We start from the raw sequence: 23,397 nt of genomic DNA, 5'->3' as shown, positions 1-23,397 counted from the left end.
GGGTGGAGGAATTGGAACAGTCCTGTTTCAGTCCTTGCCTAGGGCCATTCGGTAGGTCACAGGGCTGGGACAGCAGCCAATTTCCCCAATGCTAGTCCTGTACTTTTCCCATTGGAATCTGCTGCTTCAGATTCTCTGTCAATGCCCTTGATCGTCCATCTGGAAAAGTGTGTCACTGATGCTGGTAATGGCGTGAGGGCAGTCAGGGTGTGGAACAGCTTCCTCCTGGGAATGTGAGCTTAGGGCTCCAAAGAGTAATTCCAGAGCTTGCCTAGTCCTGGGCAATGCTGCTGGGCCCTGTGGTCCAAGCCCTGGGGTCACTGGCAGGCTCTGCTCCATCTCATTCTATCAGCTTCTTCTTAGGATAGTGGGACAATGGCCAGCAGTTAAGACACCCAAAAGTGATTTCCTGAATTCCCTATAGTGATGAAGCAAAATCCTCTGGGACATAAAACAATCTACTTACTTAAAATAGAAAGAAACTTAGAGATCTTTCTCTTGCAAACTGCTCATTCTGTACCTAGAACATAGAGGGTTACAGAAGAGTAGAAACTTGCTCGTGGTTAGAGAATGGATTTTGGGCTCTTGCAGATTTGGGGATTTATTCTCAGCCTGCCACTTACTGATGGAGGAGCCAGGATGGTAGGGTAGGAATGAAATGAGACCAATGTTTTTAAAATACTGAGCACATAGTGGGAACTACAACTATAACAGAGTCTAAATAAACTTCTGATGATTTCTTTAGGTTACTTTTCCAGAAACAGAAGTACCAAGTCAAATGATCGTTTAAAATTCTTAAAAAAAAAAAAAAAAAGGAGAGAGAGAGAGATTTCGTTGCTTTTTGCGTTTTTTTTTTTAATCTGAGAGAAAAAGGGAGAAAGAGAGAGAGAATGGGTGTGGGGGGGGGTGAGGGCAGAGAGAGAAGAAGACTCCCCACTGAGCAGGGAGCCCCATGTGAGGCTCCATCCCAGGACCCTGGGATCATGACCTGAGCCAAAGGCAGATGCTTAACCCCTGAGCCACCCAGGCACCCCGATCTTTAAAAACTCTTGATAAGTATTGCCAAGTTAGGCTCCAGAAATGCGGTTTAAATCTATTTTCCTGACCATGTGCAAGACATATCTGATCACACCCTTGCAAACACTGGATGTTATCTTTCTGTAATCTTTACTAATTTTGTAGGTGAAAAATGTTTCCCATTATTATTCTAGTGCAAACTTCTTTGATTATTAGTGATATTAAATATTTATTTTAATTGTATTTTTTTTACTAGCAAACTTTGTCATTTTTATGTAGTCAAATTCATTAAAGCTAAAGCTGATCTCTCTATCCCCCTCCCTGCTAACTTTCCTGATATTTTCACCCAAACACTGTCTTTATTATGAGATACCATTTGATGGGTTGTGTTGATCAGTGCAAACTCATTTTAGCAGAATAAGGAAATGTATTAGACTGAATAACAACAGGAATATAAAAATATACTTGGTGAGAGATCTCGTAATGGGTATACACACTTGAGAATATTTTGTATATGACATTTTGTTGTTAGAAAAAATAGTTTGAATCAATAGACTTCAATGAATAGAATTTGCCAGCAAAGAGCATGCCATGATCAGCATGATATTTGGATTTGCAGACTTGATAAAGAGGAAGATATGGTAAGCCTTTAACATATCTGGCGACCCCAAAAGGTGGAGAAGAACTGGAGTAGGATTTGAGAGATGTTCGTGCACAGCATTACTTAAATCATGTGGACCAGGTTTGAACACGAATAAAAAATGTACATAAAGCCCATTTTCCTGACTATAGCACCCACTCTTTGTTTCTCCCATTGGATCAAAGATATAAAACCATCAATACTGGAAGAAAATAATATAATCTTGAGGTACAGATGGGATTTCTAATTTTTACATGATCAATAGCTAGAGAAAAAAACTTCTAAATACAGAATAATCAGAAATTTCTGTGTGTAAAGCACTGCACGTGTAAAATTGAAAATGAAACAGTAATGTGGGAAAAAAAGTTGCAACATACATGAAAAATAATTAAATTCGTTAATATATATATACATGGCACCCCCAAAATAATAAGAAAAACACAAAGACTTCAACAGAATGATGAGTTTAAGATGTGAATAAGCAAGAATCAAAAAAAAAAAACAAATGTAAATTTAAGCAATGAGATAACATTTTAAAGACATAATATTAATTATAAAATAACATGACATAGAACTTGCATAATTATGGGTTTATTTAAAAACAACAACACCCATATTTATATATTGTCTCCCATGTTGATAGTGGTTATTTTTCAGTTATGAGATTGTGGGTGATTTCTCTCTCTTTCCTTCCCTCTCTCTTTTTTCCTCTTGTATTAATTTTAAATTTTTCTGTAATAATATTAATTGCTTTTGAAATAAGAAGACCAGTTATTTATGTATTTCCTTACTTTTTTAGTGATAATACCCAAAGCTGACATGGAAATGGGTATTTTTGTGTCCTGACAATGGGAGTATAAATAAATTCAACATTTCTGAGAACTGATTTGTCAGGAGAGAAACTTTCAAAATCTATATACTCTTCAAGCTGGTATTAAATTTATCTGCTTTATTAAACTTATATTAAAATATATGAGGAGCATAAGATACAGAGACAAGAATATTCATTACAATGCAGATATTTGTAGTTAAAATTTGTGACAACTTATATGTTCAAGAAGACAGAACCAGAATATAATTACGGAGTAATTAGCACTGCTCTGAGGATGGTATTTGAAGTGCCTCCAGAAAGTGAGTCATGCTCGAATAAATTTGACAAACACCATGTTAAACAAAGTCAAATATTTTTCTTTAGTTGTAGGATTTTCAGAGACTTAAATAGCTACTGTGCATTATGACAATTCAAATAGGCAGCATTTCCCAAACTTATTTTACAGCAGAGCTTATTTTTCTCTCAGTGTACCTATGGGAATCTTCCAGAATAATGTTCAGAGAACATCGGTTTTGGAAACATTGCCATATAGACTTCTTCAAATGGTGGTGTAGAAGGGTATTTCATTACCTGGAACGGTGTACACAATACACACGGAATGACAAAACAGGTTACAGGAGACTGTGCATAGCATGATCCCATTAATGGAGGACCACGAGTGCATTGAAAAGAAACTAGCAAAATAAATAAATAAATAAATAAATAAATAAATAAATAAATAACAGCAAAGTGTTAAAAGTGGTTCTGTCTGGGTAATGGAAAAATGGGTATTTCTTTTCTTTTTTTGCTTATACACATTTAATAGGATTTCACAATGAACATATATTACCGCACAAATAAGGAAAATAAAAGATACAAAAATGATGTTGGGGAATATGCAATATGTTGTTCACAATGTGTTCAGTGTGAAAAGGAGATTACAAAGCAGTTTGTCTGTTACAATATCTTTTTAAAAATTACTTCCACATATGGATAGCTGTGTGGAGAAAAAGGAAGTGTACCAAGATATTAGCAGTTATTATTTGGGGGTCATATCTGGGATTACAGATAATTTTATGAAATGGATTCCTTTCTTATTGGTCTTTTGTTATGAAGAATGTGACTTAAGCTTCTGGATCCTCTAAGGGAGTGGGTCTCCAAGGTGGGGTGCAGAAACCCCAGGGAGGGTATGAGATGATACATTATTAGAGTGTGTGTTTATTTTTCTCATCCTTTGTATGTCCATTTTTCTATGTTTAGTAGTGTATGTAATATATATTAGCACTGTAGTACACATATGAAGTTTGTAGATGCGTTTATATGCATTAGCAGTGCAGTGTCCAAAATTTTCTTCCCACAGGGGATCATGATAAAAAATGTTCATTAACTACACTTCTAGAACACTGAAGCACTGGCAAGTGACATCCTTGGACATGTTTCCAGTCTTCTGAAAGATACTGTCCTGATGCCATGAGAGGTTGTTGATCCAACTGCTTAAATCTTCTCTCTGGCTTTGCTGACCAAGTAGCCTGAGGATCAATTTCCCATTCTGTTCAGTTTCCCAGGTCTTAGTGTCTGCTTTGAGGATAAGGGAAAGGGCATTTTATTGATTTGATGGCCAGTGATGCTAAATATTAAATATGTCTGGCTCTTCTTTTGCATGAATGATGATTGCTGTCCTTGGCCCCATTGCGTGGACCCATGTGACCAGTTCTGGCCAGATAGGTGTGAATTGTAGAGTCACGTGTCACCCTTAGTACAGGCATTTGATTACTATTGTGAGACCCGCCTTTCCACCACCATGACCCACAATGTTTGAAATTGTGGGGGCTCCATCAGGCTAGGCTCTAGGGAGAGGACAACTATGACAGACAGCAGTGTCCCCAGCCAAGGGAGTAAGAAATAAGCCCCAAGTGTCCATCAATGGATGAATGGATAAAGAAAATGTGATATACATATATACAGTAGAATATTATTCAGTCACAAAAGTCACAAAAAAGACAATATGGATGAACCTAGAAGACATTATGCTCAGTGGAATAAGCCAGACACAGAAAGACAAATGCCATATGATGTCACTTATATGTGGTATATTAAAAAGTAGAACTCAAGAGAACCAGAGAGTAGAATGGTGGATGCCAGGGCTGGGGTTGTTGGGGGGAGAAATGGGGAGATGTGGGTCAAAATGTACAAACTTTCAGTTATAAGGCAAATAAGTTCTGGGGATCTAATGCACAGCATGGTGACTATAGTTAATAATACTGCATTGTATCCTTGAAATCTGCTGAAGAGTAGATCTTAAAGTGATAAAGGTGTTAACATGTTTATTTATATGAATCATCATATTGTATACTCTAAATATAGACAAGTTTTGTCAATTATCCCTCAATAAAGCTGGCAAAAAAAGGGAAATAAGCACTGATTTGTTTAAGCCTCTGAAATTTGAGGGATATTTATTACTCCCCCCTAACTTAATCCGTTTTGCCTTTGAGATCAGAGCTTGCCAGTTAACCCCAGGTGTTGGAGATGGGCTTGAACCAATCCAGTATTGAAATCCTATCCTTGGTTCTTCTGATAGAATAGAAGATAATTGCATAGATTTTTATTTCTTTGTATGGTTAAGGACTACTTATTTCTGACCTTCTAAGGGAATTACTAAGCTTTTAAAACTGTTTACATACAGAAACAAAAGTTAGTAAGTTACTAGATTTTTCTGAGGGCTTTAATTCATTTTTTTTTCTTAAGAAATCTCTTTTCGCTCTCGACCTGTTTCCACAATGGGCTCTCTCTAGGCTCCTTTCCTAATGCCTGCCTGGTGGTTAAGGGATTACAGTAGAGTCATAGCTCATGCAGGAGTGAGACTTTAAAGGCAGTGAACAGAAAACAATACATAAAAATAGTTCATTCTCAAAAACATTTTTCAGGGTTTTTTTCTAGCTTAGAAATGTGTTGATCACAGCTCTAAAGCATTAAAACCATTGAACATTTCTTAAATTGCTTTTAAAGGATAGTACACATGACTTTCTGCATACAAACCTGCGCATGTACCTAAACATTGACATATATAGTAATCTAAAATATGCCATAAGGGGTACACAAGCACCCACATCTACACACACTAGAATCACATTCAATGTGGCAAATGCTTGCACTATGAGATTGATGGGAAAAACGGTGGATTAATGTCGTCTGTCCCATGCTCACTTTTATACATAAGCCTATGGAGTGTGTGGTGGGCAGAATTTCCTGCATTATTTAAACATTTAAATATTTTCTTTTCCCCCCTGGCCACCCCTGCAACATATTTGAATTTTCGGATGTTAAATGCAGGACTGTTACAGTCACGCTATGCTTCCTCATTATAGCGTTTGATTCTGTTCTTTCTTTTCTATGCATTGATTGACTTTTCCCCTTTAAGGAAAGCAGAGCTAATATATCCACCTGACCATTTGTTTCTGAGGAGATTTCCTATTTTAGCAAAATGGATGCATGTTCACTCCTGGAAAAGTAGATATGCCATACCTTTCATGTGAGCCTCTGCTACCCCTTTTCTGACATCTGACTTCTCAAGAACTGGGCTTCAGGCAGGTGGGACCGGCTCCTGAGCTGGATATTCACTTTGCCTCTCCAGATTCTGTGTCCGCTCTTCTTTGCCGGGCTCTGTGCCCTAGCGGCCGCATCATCCAGCTTCCCTCACCTGTGGTTTCTGGTTGTGTGAGGCCAATGGGAAGCACCAGTGGGAGATGAGAAGGTGAATGAGTGAGACATCCATCCCTCCTCACTCGACCAGGCTTCACATGGGCAGTGGTCAGACTTCTCTTGTGGATGCCCTGTCCACAGCTCTCCAAATCTCCTTAAACATCTGCTTCCCTTGTCCCTTCAAATATGGGGATGCTAATGGCTTCTTGCTAATTCTTGCTAATGGTCTTGAGGTGCTGAACCATCTCTGTACATTTCTCTTATTTCTACCCACTACTTTCTAGGTGGTCCCATTTGTAAACTCCTCAGTGACCCCTTCTGTGCACATTATGTATTTCCTGCTGGGACCCCAACCCTTACAACCTTGTGGGAGTCTGGGTATCCCTGGGAAGTTGAAACTATGTCAATCTTCAATGCAACTGGTATGCTTGGGGGGAAAATGCCTCCCTTTTTTTTTTTTAAATTATTATTTAACAATTAAGATGTAAAGGAATGCAAGGAACAATACAATGAATTCCCATGCATCTAAAGAAGTAAAAATATCAATATTGGTGAGATCATTTTTGTTTTTTGTTTTGTTTTGTTTTGTTTTAATGATCTCTGAAATACATCCCCACAGTGTTTTTGAGCTGAGAATCCAAGCCAGGACCTACCTTGCTCACAAGAGGACAGATTTCAGTGTGAGATGTGCCATCTGGGGCATTTTGAAATTTTTGTGTTGAACATGTGAGTGAGAGTTTGTGTGTGGCTGACAGAAACATTTGAGGTAGGCTTTTGGGAACGATATGCTGACCCACCACCAATTCTATTCAAGCAGCTGCTCTTTCCTGAGTCACTGGGTGGGAGTTGAAAGCACCAGCTTTGGAATGGGACAGGCCTGCATCTCAATCTTGACTCTTTCATTCGGGCTCTCTGTGACCTCAAAGGAGCATTTCAAAGAAGCTCCTTGCGTACAAAGGCCCATTCTCTACCGTAAGACACACCCCAGATGGCATGGTGTATAGGATGTATAATGGTGTGTACAGGAACACTCACTACACACGGAACTTACCGTCGAGTGGGGGAAATGAGGTATGCAGGCTGATAAATACAATGCCAAGTTACATGCCACAAAGGTGGTAAAACCTTAAGGCTAGACCATTAAGGTTGTGTGGAGGGAATGGAGGAAAGAATCTCGGAACTGTATTGCTCAGCCTTTATCAAGCAGATGAGGACACAGACAGGACCACAGCTCAGATCCAACTCCCAGGTCCCCCCTTCAATTGTCCACTCTCCACTGCATTACCTCTCACATTCATTGCAGCTCAAAGTGGCAGTAGTTTTTAGGTAAGCAAGATATCAGCACTGTTTGACTATTTTCCCTTTCCAGAGTTTTAAACTAGAGCCTATTGTAGGGATAAGAAAACCCAGATAAGGAAAGAGCTCTGTGGTTACCACTGCCCTGTCAAGGCTGTTCCCACTCGCAGACTAGAGTAGACAAGAATATGAGTTCTAGAGTATGCTAATAAAAGACTCTCCTGGCCCTAACTGTAGCCCAGCTCTTCTGAGTCCTTTTTCTGATGAGGTCCTGCCCTTGGGCTCTGTACACGGCCCATTTAGTCCAGTTTTAGCAAGAATCCTGCTGAGTCTGTTTTGTGAGAATGCCCCACCTTTGGTATCTAATCAGATTCTTCACCTCCCCCACCCCGCCTTGGTATCTGACAACCCTTGACATCTGATCAAATTCCTTATTCCCCCACCCTTGATATCTTATCACTCTGGCCTGCCTTTCTTTTAATAATTTCGCATCCACTGACCCCCGCCCTGATCCTTGGCTGCCAATCTCTACTTGCTCTTGTTGTATCGAGGTTGAGCCCGATCTCTCTTCTCTATCACAAAACCCCCATCGCAGTGGTCCCCCTGAAAAGAGTCCATCATACCATTTTTAACAAGTGTCATGAATAATTTTTTTGTTCAGCATTACTACCTGGATTCAAATTTCAGGTCCACTATTTACGGTCTGTGTATTATTCTCCTTATTTACAACATGGAAATAATCAGACCTACCTCATAGGGTTGTGTGAGAAGTAAATGAAGTGATATATCTATTTATATCTGTATCCATATCCATATGCATATCTATATCTATCTAGCACAGTGCCTGGGACATGGTGACACTCCATACTTTTTAGCTGTTACTATTTCTCCTGCTAGAATGTAAGCCCTGAAGTAGACTTTGAGTCTCTTTGTTCCAGTGCTATATGTCTGGTGCTTAAAGAAGTGTCAGGCACACAGTAAGCTTCCTAGTGCTCCGTATAGAAGCAGAAGCAGAAGAAGAAGCAGATGAAGAAGAAGAAAAGAAGAAGAAGAAGGGGAAGAAGAAGAGGAAGAAGGGGAAGAGAAGGAGAAGGAGGGGGAGGAAGAAAGAAGAAGAAGGGCTTCCAATGGAAAAAAAAAATATTTGCAAACCCTGTATCTGATAAAAGAGGTTAATACCCCAAATATATTTTTAAAAAACTCACACAACTCAATAGCAAAACAAACACAAATAATCCAATTTTAAAATATAGACAAATAGACATTTGTCTGAAGAAGATATACGAATGGCCAGGAAGTACTTGAAAAGATGCTCAACATCACTAATTATTAGAGAAATGTATATCAAAACCACAATGAGTTATCACTGCATGCCTGTTAGAATGGTCATCATCAAAAAGTGAAGAGATATCAAATGCTGGGGTGGATGTAGAGGAAAGGGAACCTTTGTGCACTATTGGTGGGAATGTAAACTGGTACAGCTATGATGGGAAACAGTATGAAGTTTCCCCCCAAATTAGAAATAGACCTATCGGGGCGCCTGGGTGGCTCAGTCGTTAAGTGTCTGCCTTCAGCTCAGGGCGTGATCCTAGAGTCCTGGGATCGAGCCCTGCATTGGGCTCCTCCACTGGGAACCTGCTTCTTCTCCCACTCCCTCTGCTTGTGCTCCTTCTCTCGCTGGCTGTCTCTCTCTCTCTCTCTCCCTGTCAAATAAAGAAATAAAATCTTTAAAAAAAAAAAAGAAATAGACCTATCATATGAACCAGCCATTCCACAAACAAAGGATTCTATAAACAAAGGATTTGAAAACGGCATCTTGGAGAGATATCTGCACCCGTGTGTTCATTGCAGCATTACTTACAATAGCCAAGACATGCAAACAGCCTAAGTGCCCATCAACAGAGGAATGGATAAATAAGATGCGGTGTATAAACACAGTGGAACACTATTCAGCCATGAAAAGGAGGAAATCTTGCATTTGTGACAATATAGATGGACCTTGAGAGCATTATGCTAATTGAAATAAGTCAGAGAGAGAGAGGCAAATACTATATGAGTTCACTTACATGTGGAATCTAAAAACAAAACCAAAAATCAAAAGCCATACTCATAGAAAGAGATCAGATTTGAGGTTACCAGAAGCAGGGGGGTAGGAGTGAGGGATTTGGAGGAATGGCGGTCAAAGGTCCAAACTTCCAGCTGTAAGATAAGTAAGTCCGGAGCATGTAACGTACAACATGGTGACTGTAGCTAACACTGCTGTAGGTACACAAAAGGTGTCAGAAGTGTAAGTCCAATATGTTATATCTCAGTAAAACTTGTGGGGGGGGGGGAGAAGTGCTTCTAGAAAAATCTGATTAGAGAATGGGAGAAGCAGGGTGGAGAAGCAAGAAGCCAGCGGTGGTTGCTAGTGGCCAAGAGGGCCCCCCAGTGCTCCCCACTGACTGGTATCCTTTCTTGCTGTCTTGTCCCACATCGTACTAACTGATCTGTGTGGCAGATAGCATGTAGTAGAAGTGATGGCATGTCCCTTCTGAGATTCATTTGTTTCGTGGCTCTCTTGCTCACTTGCTAGCTCTCTCCTTCTCTTGGATCATTTGCCTTGGGAGAAGACAGCTGCCATGTCGTGTGAGCAGCCCTAGAAAGAGGCCCATCTGGCAAGGACCTGAAGCCTCCTGCCAAAGGCCATATGAGTGATCTTGGAAGCAGATTCTCCATCCCCATCAGATGGCTGAATCCCCAGCTGACAACCTGCCTGTAGCCAGGTAAGCTGCTCCCAGATTCCCGACCCTCAGCTACTGTCTGAGATAATAAATGTTTGCTGTTTTAAGCCATTACATTTTGAAGGAATTTGCTATGATCAATAGATAAATAATATACCCAGGAAGGGTGTAATTTTTTTAAAAAGATTTTTCTTAAAGTTTTATTTATTTATTTGAGAGAGAGAGAGAGCACACACGAGTGGGTGGGGCAGAGGGAGAGAGAATCTCCAGCAGATTCTTGCTGAGCGCAAAGCCCAGCACAGGGCTAGATCTCACAACCCTGAGATCACAACCTGAGCTGAAACCAAGAGTTGGAGGCTTACCTGACTGCGCCATTTAGGTGCCCCAGGGAAGGGTGTGATTTTAGGCAAAGTTCTATCCACAACTTGATCTGTAGAGGAACTCTGGAATGTACATTACACTTCACAGCTGGTCCTTTCTTGAGGCAAGGGAGCTGGGTTTTCCTACTCTTATTTCAATGAGTCGATAGGCTGCTTGACTTTTGATTCTCTGTACTTGTGGGCAAAAAGGCTCCGTTCATACAGAGTGGTCTTCTAGAGAGAGTCTGATGTGTGGGCCCTTAGATGCAAAGCATACAGAAGCTGGGGGAGGTGGGGGGATAGGAACCCAGAAATACTGGAAGGGTTTCAAGGGGATATGGACCGAGCCCTAATTGTGTCCACTAACCAGGACATACCTGGCCTTGGTTTGCCCTGTAGGTGATAAAGAGCCATCATAGAATTTCAAGCAGGGATGGTTCTGGTTAACGCCTTCTGCCAAGAAATAATTATTTGTGGGAAATAATCAAGTATCAGGTCTAAGTGCAGCAGCCCTTTCTTTGCTGTACCTTTTCTCTCTAAATTATAAATATACAACTATATATTATAAATATAATCTGTGTGTAACTCTGACTTAATGAGAAACATTTACAGCTTTTTTCCCCTAAGAATTGTCAACATCTTTTTAATAAGTGGTTTAGTAAAAAAAAAACCTTTACACAGTGATCTGCAGCTTCATAAAATAAAGGTATTTCTAAGCCAAAAAATTTCATTATTGAAAATAATAATCATTTCAATAATTTATCAAAATATCACTTAAAAATAAAGGATGTAATTTATTTCCTGTTTTGGTCATGATCACACTGGCAGCCCAAGAAGGAAATGGACTTACAAAGCCGTTGTACAATCATTTAGGCCAGAGACGCCAAGGGTGGGAAGGAAGTAATGGACCCAGGTAATATTGGGAGGCAGAGTCAGTAGGATAGTGATGGAGAATTGGGTTGAGGAAGAGGGAGAAATTATGGATGCTCCCCAGCCTCTTGACTTGGGTGAGAGATGGAGGCAGAGATGGAGAGAGAGACAGAGAACAAATTTAAATACTGAAGAACTTTGAGCATTCAGCCTTAAGCTCTTTAGTCTGGTTTCCCTCTTCCCTCTGTCCCTTCTTTATATTCATCTTTTTTAAACATCTACTCCAAGAATCTTGCTAATGCTGTGAGAGCTATAATGGCGATGTGGGCAGTTTTCCTGTCTCCAATTTGAGTCGAGATCAGAGATGTAAACAAATAATCACGACACTACATTATAAAAAGACAGTGGTTTTGGAAGATAGAGGTTTTCTTCTTTCCATTATTTCTCTAGTACAAACTACCTTTCTTTTCATCCTCTCTGTGTGCCCCTCCCTTAACTGTTCTCTTCCTTCTTGAGATTCTTCTTGTCTCATCTTCATTTTCTTTCCCCCCATTAATTCCCTGGGTCATTTAACATCTTGGCTAAGAGTTTCTCTGTGCCCTGCGTCTGTTTCTGTATTCCCTGCCCTGCCGGTGAGACTGCACTACTTGGCTCTGCGGTACCTGCAGAAAGCTTTCCCACTGAATCAAACCGTGCGTGTGTCTGCATTGATGTCTTCCGTGTTGGTTGGGTTCCCCTGAGAGGCTCGTGCCTGAAATGGAGAATTTGATATTCAGTAAGACTGCGTGTGGGGCTCACAATGGCCCGTGTCTCAGGTGTGCAAATGACAAGGTGTTCAGGTTTCAGAGAACTGTCACTCCTTAGCAGATATGCGTAGTTCATAGTGATCATCATTAACAATTGGATTTTCCAGTTCCCAGTCCCCCTGGATTTTCAGGGCTCTGCTTGTGCTCACAGCAGCAAGCCAGATGCTCATCCTTGCGGTTCTCCTGGGGAAGCAGGCTCGTGGCAGGCAATGATTTGACAAAGATTCTGCTGGAACTAATGGGTTCTCCAGTATTGTCTCATTACTTAGAGTGGCCTCAAATGTCCCTCCTCATCCTACTTCCTCTTTGCTATTATTATCCTGTTCCTACTAGGACGGTCCCACTTTGTCCCAGCAGCTTTACAGAAGGCAGCGAGGGAATGGGTTGGCAAAATGGAACCCAACAGGGGCACGGAGCTGAAGATGCTTTAATTCTTAGCCTTTAATCACCGCTGATCCTGAAATGATGATGGAAAGTAGCATGGTCTAAACGCAACGAGAGGAACTCTGGCTGTGACCTGGCTGCTAATTGGGTCTGGATCTTAGCTTCTGCCCTTTCTCCTCTCCTCTGAGGTCACAAAGTCTTGGTCTTTCTCTTGTGGGTTTGCTGAAGTAAAACTAACAAATTTATCTTCCTGCCACAGGTAGTAAACAATAGGAGACACTACTTGGGAGTAAGAGTATTCTTGTTATAAAAAGAATCTGTACATGTCTTTTTGGATAGACCCCAGTTTGGGATAGACTGCAAGCTGGCAATTTTTTTCTTCCATTGTCTTCTGTTGCTGTGCTACTGAGTCCGAGGTCAGAGTGGGGACGAGCATGGCAGACTAGGATAAGACTGTCCGGCTGGAGGGCCAAATACTGTTCTCTAGCTCATGATGTAGAGACACTAACAATTTCTTTGTTCCTGTCATTTTAAAAAGTGAGCACAAAGGTGGTGTCTGGGCCACTTAATTCATTGATCAATCTCAGTATGTGATGCAAGTGAGATGAGGGGGTGAGGTCAGCTTTTGGTTGGTCTTTAGGCAGCAAGGAAAACTTATAATATTTTCAACAACAAGTGGCGTCGCAGTGGGCAAGAAAAACTTGCTTTTATGTTTGCTGAGTTACAGAGATGTCTAGCGTACCTCCCCCATCTCCATTCTAACCATCATTGAGGTCTAATTTCCATGACTATACTTTCCCATAACTTTTCTTGACCCTTTTCAAGTATTCATGTTCTTTTTCATATGCTTTATTTTTTCTAAAGGTTCCCCCTGTCCCCATGTCTGGAAGCTGATGCTATCTGTCAGATAAGAGTTTGGCTTGAGTTGGCATCAAATTTTAGGATTTCATTCTCTAAATCATGTCCAGGTGTGGGTGAGGCTCTTTGGCATGGGTCCTTGAGTACGTTTCCTTTGAAACTAAAGATTTAGGCTAGTCATCTGCTTCTCCACACACCTAATACACAATGGTGATTTAAGGATAGAATAACTAGAATAGCCACTCCAGTTCAAAAAGATGTGTGTGGGAAAGAGATACATACCAGCCACTGATCCGTAGCTATTCTGACATCTAGCCAGGCAAATGTCTGTTCCTTGATTAGCGTTCAGTCTTATACTTTGAGAGTTAGTCTCATGGCTCTTGTCTTTACCTTCTGGGCTTCTTTACCTTCTGGTTCTACACTTTGAGCCATTCTTCTTTTTTTTCCCTAGCTTTATTTAGATATAATTGACATATAATATCACGTAAGTTTAAGGTGAACAATGTAATGATTTAATATATTTGTATGTTGTGAAATGATTACTGAAATAAAGTTAGTTAACACATTCAGCACCTTACATAGTTATAAATTGTGTGTGTGTGTGTGGTGAGAACATTTAAGATTTACTCTCAGTAACTTTCAAATTTCAAGGTACAATACAGTATTGTTACCTGTCGTCACCATGCTATACAGAACTTACTCATCTTAAAACTGGAACTTTATACCTTTGACTGTCTTCACCCATTTTCCTGCGTCCTGTCTCTGCAACCACCAGTCTGCTCTCTGATTTTATGAATTTGTTTTTTTAGATTCCACATATAAGAGACCGTACAGTATTTGTCTTTCTCTATCTGACTTACTTCACTTGGCCTCGTACCCTCAGGGTTCATCCATGTTGTTGCAAATGGTAGAATTTCTTTCTTTGTTATGACTAAATAATAATTCCAGTGTGTGTGTGTGTGTGTGTGTGTGTGTGTGTGTACACCAAGTTTTTTTTACCCATTCATCTATTGATGGACACTTGGATTGTTTTCCTATCTTGGCTGTTTGCAGGTAATGCTGCAATGAACATAGGTTGCAAATATCTCTTCAAGATGGGGATTTCATTTCCTTCAGGTAGATCCTCAGAAGTGGAATTGCAGGATCAAATGGTAGTTCTATATTTAATTTTTTGAGGAACCTCCCCATTGTTTTCCACAGTGGCTGCACCAATTTATGTTCCCACCAGCAGTGCATAAAGGTTCACTTTTTTCTGCCTCCCCAAGTGGCTTCAGTTTCCTCACAGTGTGGTGGCCTCAAGTCAGTCCAGCTTCTTAAACGGTGGCTCAAGACCCCAATATAAATATTCCAGCAAACAAGATGAAAACTACATCATCTTATAAAGAACTTATCAAACTCAACACCCAAAGAATGAATAATCCAATCAAGAAATGGGCAGAAGACATGAACAGACATCTCTAAAGAAGACATCCAAATGGCCAATAGACACATAAAAAGTGCTCCACATCACTCAGCATCAGGGAAGTACAGATCAAAACCACAATGAGATACCACCTCACACCAATCAGAATGGCTAAAATTAACAAGTCAGGAAAACAACAGATGCTGGTGAGGATGCGGAGAAAGGGGAACCCTCCTACACTGTTGGTGGAAATGCAAGCTGGTGTAGCCACTCTGGAAAACAGTATGGAGATTCCTCAAAAAGATGAAAGTAGAGCTATGACCCAGTAATTGCACTACTGGGTATTTACCCCAAGGATACAAATGTAGTGATCCAAAGGGGCACCTGCACCCCAGTGTTTATAGCAGCAATGTCCACAATAGTTAAACTATGGAAAAAACCCAGATGTCCATTGACAGACGAATGAATAAAGAAATTGTGGTACACATACACACACACTGGAATATTACTCAGCCATCAAAAAATGAAATCTTGCCATTTGCAAAGATGTGGGTGGAACTAGAGGGTATTATGCTAAGCTAAATAAGTCAATCAGAGTAAGACAATTATCATTTGATTTCACGGATATGTGGAATTTAAGAAACAAAGGCAGAGGATCATAGGGGAAGAGAGGAAAAAATAAAACAAGACAAAACCAGAGTGGGAGTCAAACCATAAGAGCCTCTTAATCATAGGAAACAAACTGAGGGTTGCTGGAGGGGGCAGGGGTGGAGGGATGGGGTAACTGGGTGGTGGACATTAAGGAGGGCATATGATGTAATGAGCACTGGATATTATATAAGACTGATAAATCACAGACCTATACCTCTGAAACCAATAATACATTATATGTTAATTAATTGATTTTAAATTCTAAAAAAATTTTTTTAAATTTTAAAAAGAAAAAAAGAAAATGACACCATCTTTTTCTCAGTTGTTGCTTCAGAAATCATAACACTTCACTTCTATCACATTCTGTTGGATACACGTGAGTTACAAGCCTGCTCAGATTCAACAGGAGAGGACAGTCTCTCCCTCTTGATGGAAAGATTGTCAAAAAAATATAAACATATATAAAATATAAAGATACAACTGGTGGCTATATATTAAAACTGATATAACGTCTAAGCCTTAAACACGTTAATTCACAATACTTCTACCCCAATTATAAGATAGAGTATTCCCCTAAAAATTGAGAGACAGTGAACTATGCTGAAGATAATTTTCAGCTCAGGGACCTGGACACATCTTTTTTTAGATATCCAAAGGACTAGACCAGGATTGGCAAACTTTTTCTGCAAAGGGCCAGATTGTGAATATTTCAGGCTTTGCAGACCATATGGTCCCTGTTGCAACTCCTTGACTCTGCTGCTATAGTACAGAAGCAGCTGTAGACAACACATAAACAAGTGAGCATGGATGTGTTTCAATAAAACTTTATTTATAAAAACAGGCAGTGAGCCAAATTTGGTCCCCTGGTCATCATTTGTTGGACTACGGACTAGACCATGGTTCTTTACTGAGCTCCACACTAGCCAGGGAGGGGGCAATGCTCAGTGGCAGATACCAAAAAAAGTGATGCTGTTATTTTCAAGTCTGGCCTTCGGTAGCTTGAGACCCTTTCTCTACTGACCTCTGATGGTGGCTAATTGAGGGTTTGAAAGTACTCCTCTAAATTTCCCTCATCATCAAAGTACCAGCTGGGAGAGTTTAACTAAAAATGCATTTACATAAATATAATTTCTTTTGATTGGCCATGCAGATCCTTTATTAAAGCACAGTGATTGTTCAGTCTTGGCTGGTGGACGGCAAAAATCATGGCTATCTGCAGGTCCCTGAAGAATCTTTTAGGGTCATGGTTAGTAGAGAGGATGGAACAGACTCATGTCCAGAACTCCAGTTTTAAGAAAAAGTCTTTGTCAGATTAAGGCATTTCCTGTCTCAAGAGATAGTCCGGTAAACCTGAAAATGATCAGAACAACAGTTTTCAGCGTGGACCAAATTAGAAACACAACATTAAGATTTAGGGCACAATAAAAGCTGATTGAAAGGTTAGAATCTCCTGTTATCAGAGAATATCACAGGAATCAATGATCTCTGACTCAGGACCTAATTCATCATATATCCCTTTCTGGCCAGCCAGGTCGTGACCTTTCTGGTTAGGAATCTATGTTAGTACAAAGGAAAGAGAGTGACATTTGACTTAATGTCATGCCCCCTTGTCTGCTCTGTCTGAACTTCCAAGTTAAATCAGCTTAGTTATTTATATGGTCTCTGGGGCTGTGTTTCAAGGGTGAAAAGTGTTCCCTCTTAGTTATGGTTCTAACTCAAAGGTAAGCTGTAAGGTAAAACAGCTAACATGTCGCCCAATAGTTGCACACTATTATTTTGGCACAGAGTTACATTTGCATTCTTTGTCATAATTTCAGTCTAGGAACATATGGAATGGGATCGCTGCCATGGAAGGAGCTGGTCTTTCTCCTACAGTCTTGTTTGCTTTTCTTCTCTAGTCCTTTTGTTCCTGTAACCATGGGGGTTTGACATTCCAGGATTTGACCATGACGAAGACCAACTATTGATATGACCAACACACACACAGACGTCTAACACACAGATGTGGACCAACTATTGGTATGGCCAACACAATTCTAAGACTCAAAAATATATTGAACTTCTGAAAAGAGGCAACAATTTCCAGAGCATGGAAGACAGAAAAGATTTAGAGTTACATGGTGGTGAGGTGTGCAGATGATCTGTTTTAAAAGTTGATTGTGCCAATTACTAATACATGTGTGTGGCATCCATCAACTTGTTTAATCTCTCTGTGACTCAATTTCTTCACCTGTAAAATGGAGGTGATTTTACATACTACATTGGTTTCTCATGAAGATTGCATTTAATGACATTTATAAAGTTCTTGATGCAGTACTGGGCACAATATAACCCCTCAATTAATGGAAGCTGTGATCTCTTTGGGATTATGTATTTGATGCCCCAGAGATGTGGAGCTTTGCCAAATGCTTGCACTGGCCTGAGGAATGTAGTTGGAAATGACAGCACATGAATTCTGAGCCTAGGCTTTAAGAGCATCCTGTGTTTTTGCTTGCTCCTTGGGAGCCATTATTCTTCCTCCCAGGTACCCTGGGCCCCAGAATGGGAGCAGAGTGACTCCAGATGACTTGAGCCAGATCTGAAATCTGGAGTCAAGCCCAGGAGATGGCAGCTGTAGACAGCCACATCCTAGCTGACAGGCAGGCAGGTGCATAAAAAACAATTGCCTATTGTGGTATGCCACTGATATTTTGTAGCTGTTTGTTATGTGGCAACAGCTAACTGATACAGCCAGGAAAAGAGGAATGAAACACACAATGAGCTTTCAGCCCAGCCATGTGGAGACAGAGGAGTGAGAGTCAGTAAAGCAAGTTGTCGTACTCACTCTGGCAGAAAATCATCCTATGATCTTTGAGCAATGCGCTTTGTCTATCTGGCTCTGGTTTCTCCCACTGTGAGGAGATTATGCTCATTGTAAATGGCCCAACATGTAACCAATTCTATGTATAAACTTTTCTTGCCTATAGACTTACTGTCCTATGCATATGAACTAATCTGTAACATTTGTTCAGAAACAAGGAGGCGGAAGGGACACTGCTGAAGTCAATAAAATGACAAATGACTTAGATGAGTTGAATAGGACTTTGTTCCTAAATTCCTGTCACAGGTAAAGGAGAACCCTGAGAGATTTGGAAGAATTAGATTTGAGGCCGATGAGAAGAGCTACTTTTATAAGAAACTTTTGGAGCTCCTTACAAAGTTATCCCAAAGTGATAACATAAGCCAAATATATAAACTCAGAGTTTCGAGAAGGTTTAAAGCCCAGGGGTCATGGATGAAATTTCATTGGCTAGCACAGTGGTTTTGAAAATAAATTACTTGACAACATGTAAAAATGGGAGAGATTACATAAAAATTCATTTCCATAAGAATACAATTTCTTTTACAACATTCCAGTATCTGACAACACAGATCTTCTATTTTATTTTTTTTAAAGATTTTATTTATTTATTTGACAGAGAGAGACAGCCGGCAAGAGAGGGAACACAAGCAGGGGGAGTGGGAGAGGAAGAAGCAGGCTCCCAGCAGGGAGCTCCATGCAGGGCTCGATCCCAGGACTCTGGGATTATGCCCTGAGCCAAAGGCAGATGCTTAACGACTGAGCCACCCAGGTGCCCCCCAACACAGATCTTCTTTAAAGCAAAGAACAACCATTTGGAGCAAAATAAAGACTCCCCCCCCCCCTTTTTTTTTAAGATTTTATTTATTTATTTAAGAGAGATAGAGCATGGGCAGGGGGCAGGAGTAGAGGCAGAGGGAGATGCAGACTCCCTGCTGAGCAGAGAGCCTGATGTGGGACTGGATTCCCGGATCCTGGGAGCATAACCTGAGCCGAAGGCAGACACATAACTGACTGAGCCACCAGGCCTCCCAGGAGTCTCTCTTTTTGATAGGACTTAATATTTCTAATTTACTCTAGTCCTCATCTGACCTGCTCTACCTTCCTTGCCCCCAAAACCCTTTAAGGTTTTAATCCTTGGTTTTGGCAAACCCTCATGATTGATCCTAAATTGATATACAGAGGGCTTGAGTACATGAAAATTGTCATTAATAGTTTTAAATTGTTGTCATAAAAAGTAACTGGATCCTTTCCCAAGAAGCTCTCTGGTGTGACCATCCTGGAGCAACTCAGAGATATACTTTTCTATACAATTTATAGAGAACCCCTGAGGCTGTTCTTTCAATGGTTGGACTTGGAATGGGCAATTTCATGTCAAAACTGAACCCATCCTCTCGTCTCCTACCTCGTTCCTTCTCCTTTATTCCACATTTTGGTCAATGGTGTCACCCATTCACTCAGGCTATATACCTAAAGATCCCATTTTCTTCCTTCTTTCCTTCATTATAGCTAATTTCACACCCAAGTTATAACTTCTCTGAAATCTCCTTTGTGTCAAGCCCTCTTTATTCTTTTCACATGGCCACTGATTTAGCACAGATTTACAGTTGGACTATTATAAAAACAAAAACAAAAAGAACCCTGAAAGCTGATTGGTATGTCTGATTTTTCATGTATCCATCTCCCCACTCAAACTCCACCCTATAATAAAAAGAGATTTCTAAATATGCATCAATCCGTTCATGTCACCCTCCCTTTAAACACTTTTCAATAATTAACTTATCATTGCTCATGAACTCCTCAATGCAAGAGTTTTCAAAATTGAGTTCTATCTTACTTCTTAAATCTTACCTCTTGCTATTCTTTGCTGGAAACCCTATGTCATAGCCATTCTGACACAATTGCAAAATCAACTTTTCAAATTTATGACTACTTGTGTTTTTGTTTTGTTTTGTTTTTGTTTTTTCTGGTCTCCCTGCATAGAAAGTTCCACCTTTCATGGCTGTCTAGAAAACTCTTACTCATAGATAAAGTATCGGCTCAATTGTCTTCTTTCCTTTGGAGTGGTTTCTGGTTCTCCTCAACCATAAGTCAGATTTAATTGTATCATTCCCTCCCCACCGCCCCAGTGGCTATTTTTAATTTTCTCTATAGAAGACTTATCTGATGGGCATAATTAGTTGTTTATATATGTTTCCCTGCCACATTATTGACTTCTGGAAGACAAGGTTAGGTCTCATTAATCACTGTGGTTCCACCATCCATCCCAGTGCTAAACACATTGTAGGTATCAGTAAATGGTTGCTTGAAGAAGGAATGAATGAATTACAAATGGACCTCTCAGTGTCTCTTCAGTGAGGTAAGACCAGGACAACAATATGGGGTTCTTAGTAGAGGCTCAGAGAACACTAATGTTCATTTCATCCTGGCCTCTTAAACAGAACAGATGACCCCCATCTGCACATCTAACCCTCTGTTGCTTTCTCCTTTCTCAGACCTTTAACTGTTAAGCTGTTCCCAAAATTCACCTTACGATTGCCCACTCAACTTTGGCTGCACACTGAAATCATCCAAGGACTTTTCAAAGTATTAACGACCAGATTTCATCCACAGAGATTTTAATGTAACTGATCTGGGGGAAGCCTGGGCATTGGTATGATTCTAATGTACAGCCAAGGTTGAGACCTTGTGTTCTAGGTCTGAAGTTGGTATTTCTTTCTGGTTCCATGTAATAAAGTGCCGACAAGAGGTCATCCTCACTTTTTCAATGGCTCTGGGTTCCAGGTTGGTCAGGTCAGTACTAAACAGCTCCCCTGGTGCAAAGGGAATCAGATGTGGGAGTTAAAACTAAAAAACTCACATGGGCTTTTTATGATCCTTTAGTTATCTTTGTTATTTCTCTTGATTTATAGAATAAACCTGACCCCTGCAAGAATTTAAGTATCTCTTCATAGACTATAGTTGTTTTTTTTTTTCTCTCTCTCATATATTTTGGTTCTGGGACCTGGAAGCTATGGCTTTACTGTCCTTTCTGGCTTTTCTCTCAACATTTGCCTTGTTCTGCTGAAAACAGGCATCTTTTCACTCAGCATCAAAATGTCATGCTAAGAGAGTTTTTAGTATCCAGCTTGTAAGCTAGGGTGAATCTTGAAACTGGCTCTCTACTGGAATATAAGCAGCATGATTCAGGGGTCTTTCCAGCCCCAATCCAGCTGGAACCTTCTTTTAGGACAAGCAGTGTGAGTATATGCCATATGTCAGGGAGTGAGGGCAATCATATGGATGTGGAGGAAGAAAGATGGGGAGTGAGGGGGAGGGAGAAGAACTTCCCAAGCCTAGCTGGTGAGTCTGACTTAAGGAACAGGTCATTTCCCCTGGCCTTAAGCCTTTCCATAGTGAGGAAAAATGTATTTCTCCACATCCTTGAATTGGATCGATAAAGCCCTTTTCAATGGTAGATAAAACAGTGCCTCACAAAGTCAAAACTGGAGTGTGTGGAGAGGAACTGCTTCTAAGGATGGGCAGAGCAGATGCATCTGCATGTTTCTGACTCCCCCAATACTTCTCGAAGAGATGGAAGGGCTATGAAAAAGAATAAACCCCCAAGGCATGGGAAAGAAGAAAGGGAGACATGCATAGACAAGGAAATCAGACATTCCTGATATATAGGAAGCAGATATGATCAGATTTTCAGAGAAACAGAACTGGAGGAAACAACTCACAACATATGGGGGAGTAGACTGTGGCCAAGTAGATGTAATTTAAGAAAAACTCCAATCCTACTCCAAAGACCTTGGAAGTACACACTGAGCTCTCTTCAGCTCTTCTATGTGTGATACCATATCTCTTTCATTTAAAAAAATATTTTTTTATAGATTTTATTTATTTATTTGAGAGAGAGTGAAAGCACAGGGAGGACAGAGGGAGAGGGAGAGGGGGAATCTCCCGCAGACTCCCTGCTGGGCATGGAGCCCAATGCAAGCTCAGTCTCAAGGACCCTGAGATCATGACCTGAAGCCAAAACCAAGAGTCGAACGCTTAACCAACTGAGCCACCTAGGGGCCCCTCTCTCTTTCATTTGTATTGGTGATATTTGATCAGGGTCCAGAATACCCAAATTCTTCATCAGTTGTTCATGATTGTCACGGGTGGAAACAGGCAAATGAAACAGAAAAATCATATTGTTTATCACTGTGAAGACAGAGGTTCTCTGTTTCTAAGGTAGGCAATTAGCTATAGATTTTTAAAAATATGAATGTCTGGGCTGTCCTCCAAACCTCTTGAATCAGAATCTTTGTGATCCCAAATGTCCACATCTCTAAAAGTTCCTAAAGGAGATTCTGATGTGCTCAGGGTCAAGGACTAAAGCATTTTCTCCAGACCCAAGGTAAGATTTGGGGTGAGTTGGGCTGTACTGAATAGATTCAACATGTGCTTCAAAAGGACCACAGGTAGAATGGAGAGATGGAAAAAGTTTAATAGATAGCATGAGAAAACTTCCCAGAGCTGAATAAAGATATTCTCTTTAGGTTGAAAGGCCCTCTGGGTACTGAGAAGAATGGATGAATAAAAAACCCATACATAGAATCTCAGTAGAGAACGTTCAGGATATGGTATAAAAAGAACATTTTGAACACTTCACGAGCCATCAAATCTTGGGTGTGGCTGAAGTTGATTAATTCAGGGAAAGAGATAGTTCAGAAGCCTCATGCTTTTTTACGTCTGACACTGTGTGGCTCAGTTTCTTTTATTCTCCAAAGTGGGAAAAACAATAGTTTGTAGAGTTAAATGAGTTAATACATAGGAAATTCCTATAATAGTGACTGGCACATAGTAAGTGCTCGATAAATATTTATTATTATTATTATTATTATTATTATTATTATTATGCAACAAATATGCCTATTAAGACTATTTGGTACTTTTCTTGTGCAAAATATATAGGATACTTCAGTGATTCCAGGGAGAGGGGTCCTGGTGGTAACATTATAAATTTTATTATTATTTTTTGTGGCAATGCATTAGATACAAAGGGAGGCTGC

The 23,397-nt window shown here is 40.3% G+C and overlaps 1 long non-coding RNA gene across 1 annotated transcript in view; it reads left to right on the top strand.

The window, feature by feature from the left end:
* Positions 1–23,397, top strand: part of LOC103657804 — a 278,292-nt gene that overhangs the window by 158,128 nt on the left and 96,767 nt on the right. Inside the window, exon 6 of the long non-coding RNA XR_566955.2 lies at positions 10,039–10,228. This is a non-coding gene — a long non-coding RNA (uncharacterized LOC103657804). The remainder of the gene's footprint in view (positions 1–10,038; positions 10,229–23,397) is intronic.

This window comes from Ursus maritimus, unplaced genomic scaffold (assembly GCF_017311325.1).
Source record: "Ursus maritimus isolate PB19 unplaced genomic scaffold, ASM1731132v1 scaffold_2, whole genome shotgun sequence".
Taxonomy (NCBI): Eukaryota; Metazoa; Chordata; class Mammalia; order Carnivora; family Ursidae; genus Ursus; species Ursus maritimus.
This window is presented reverse-complemented; position numbering and strand designations above follow the sequence as displayed.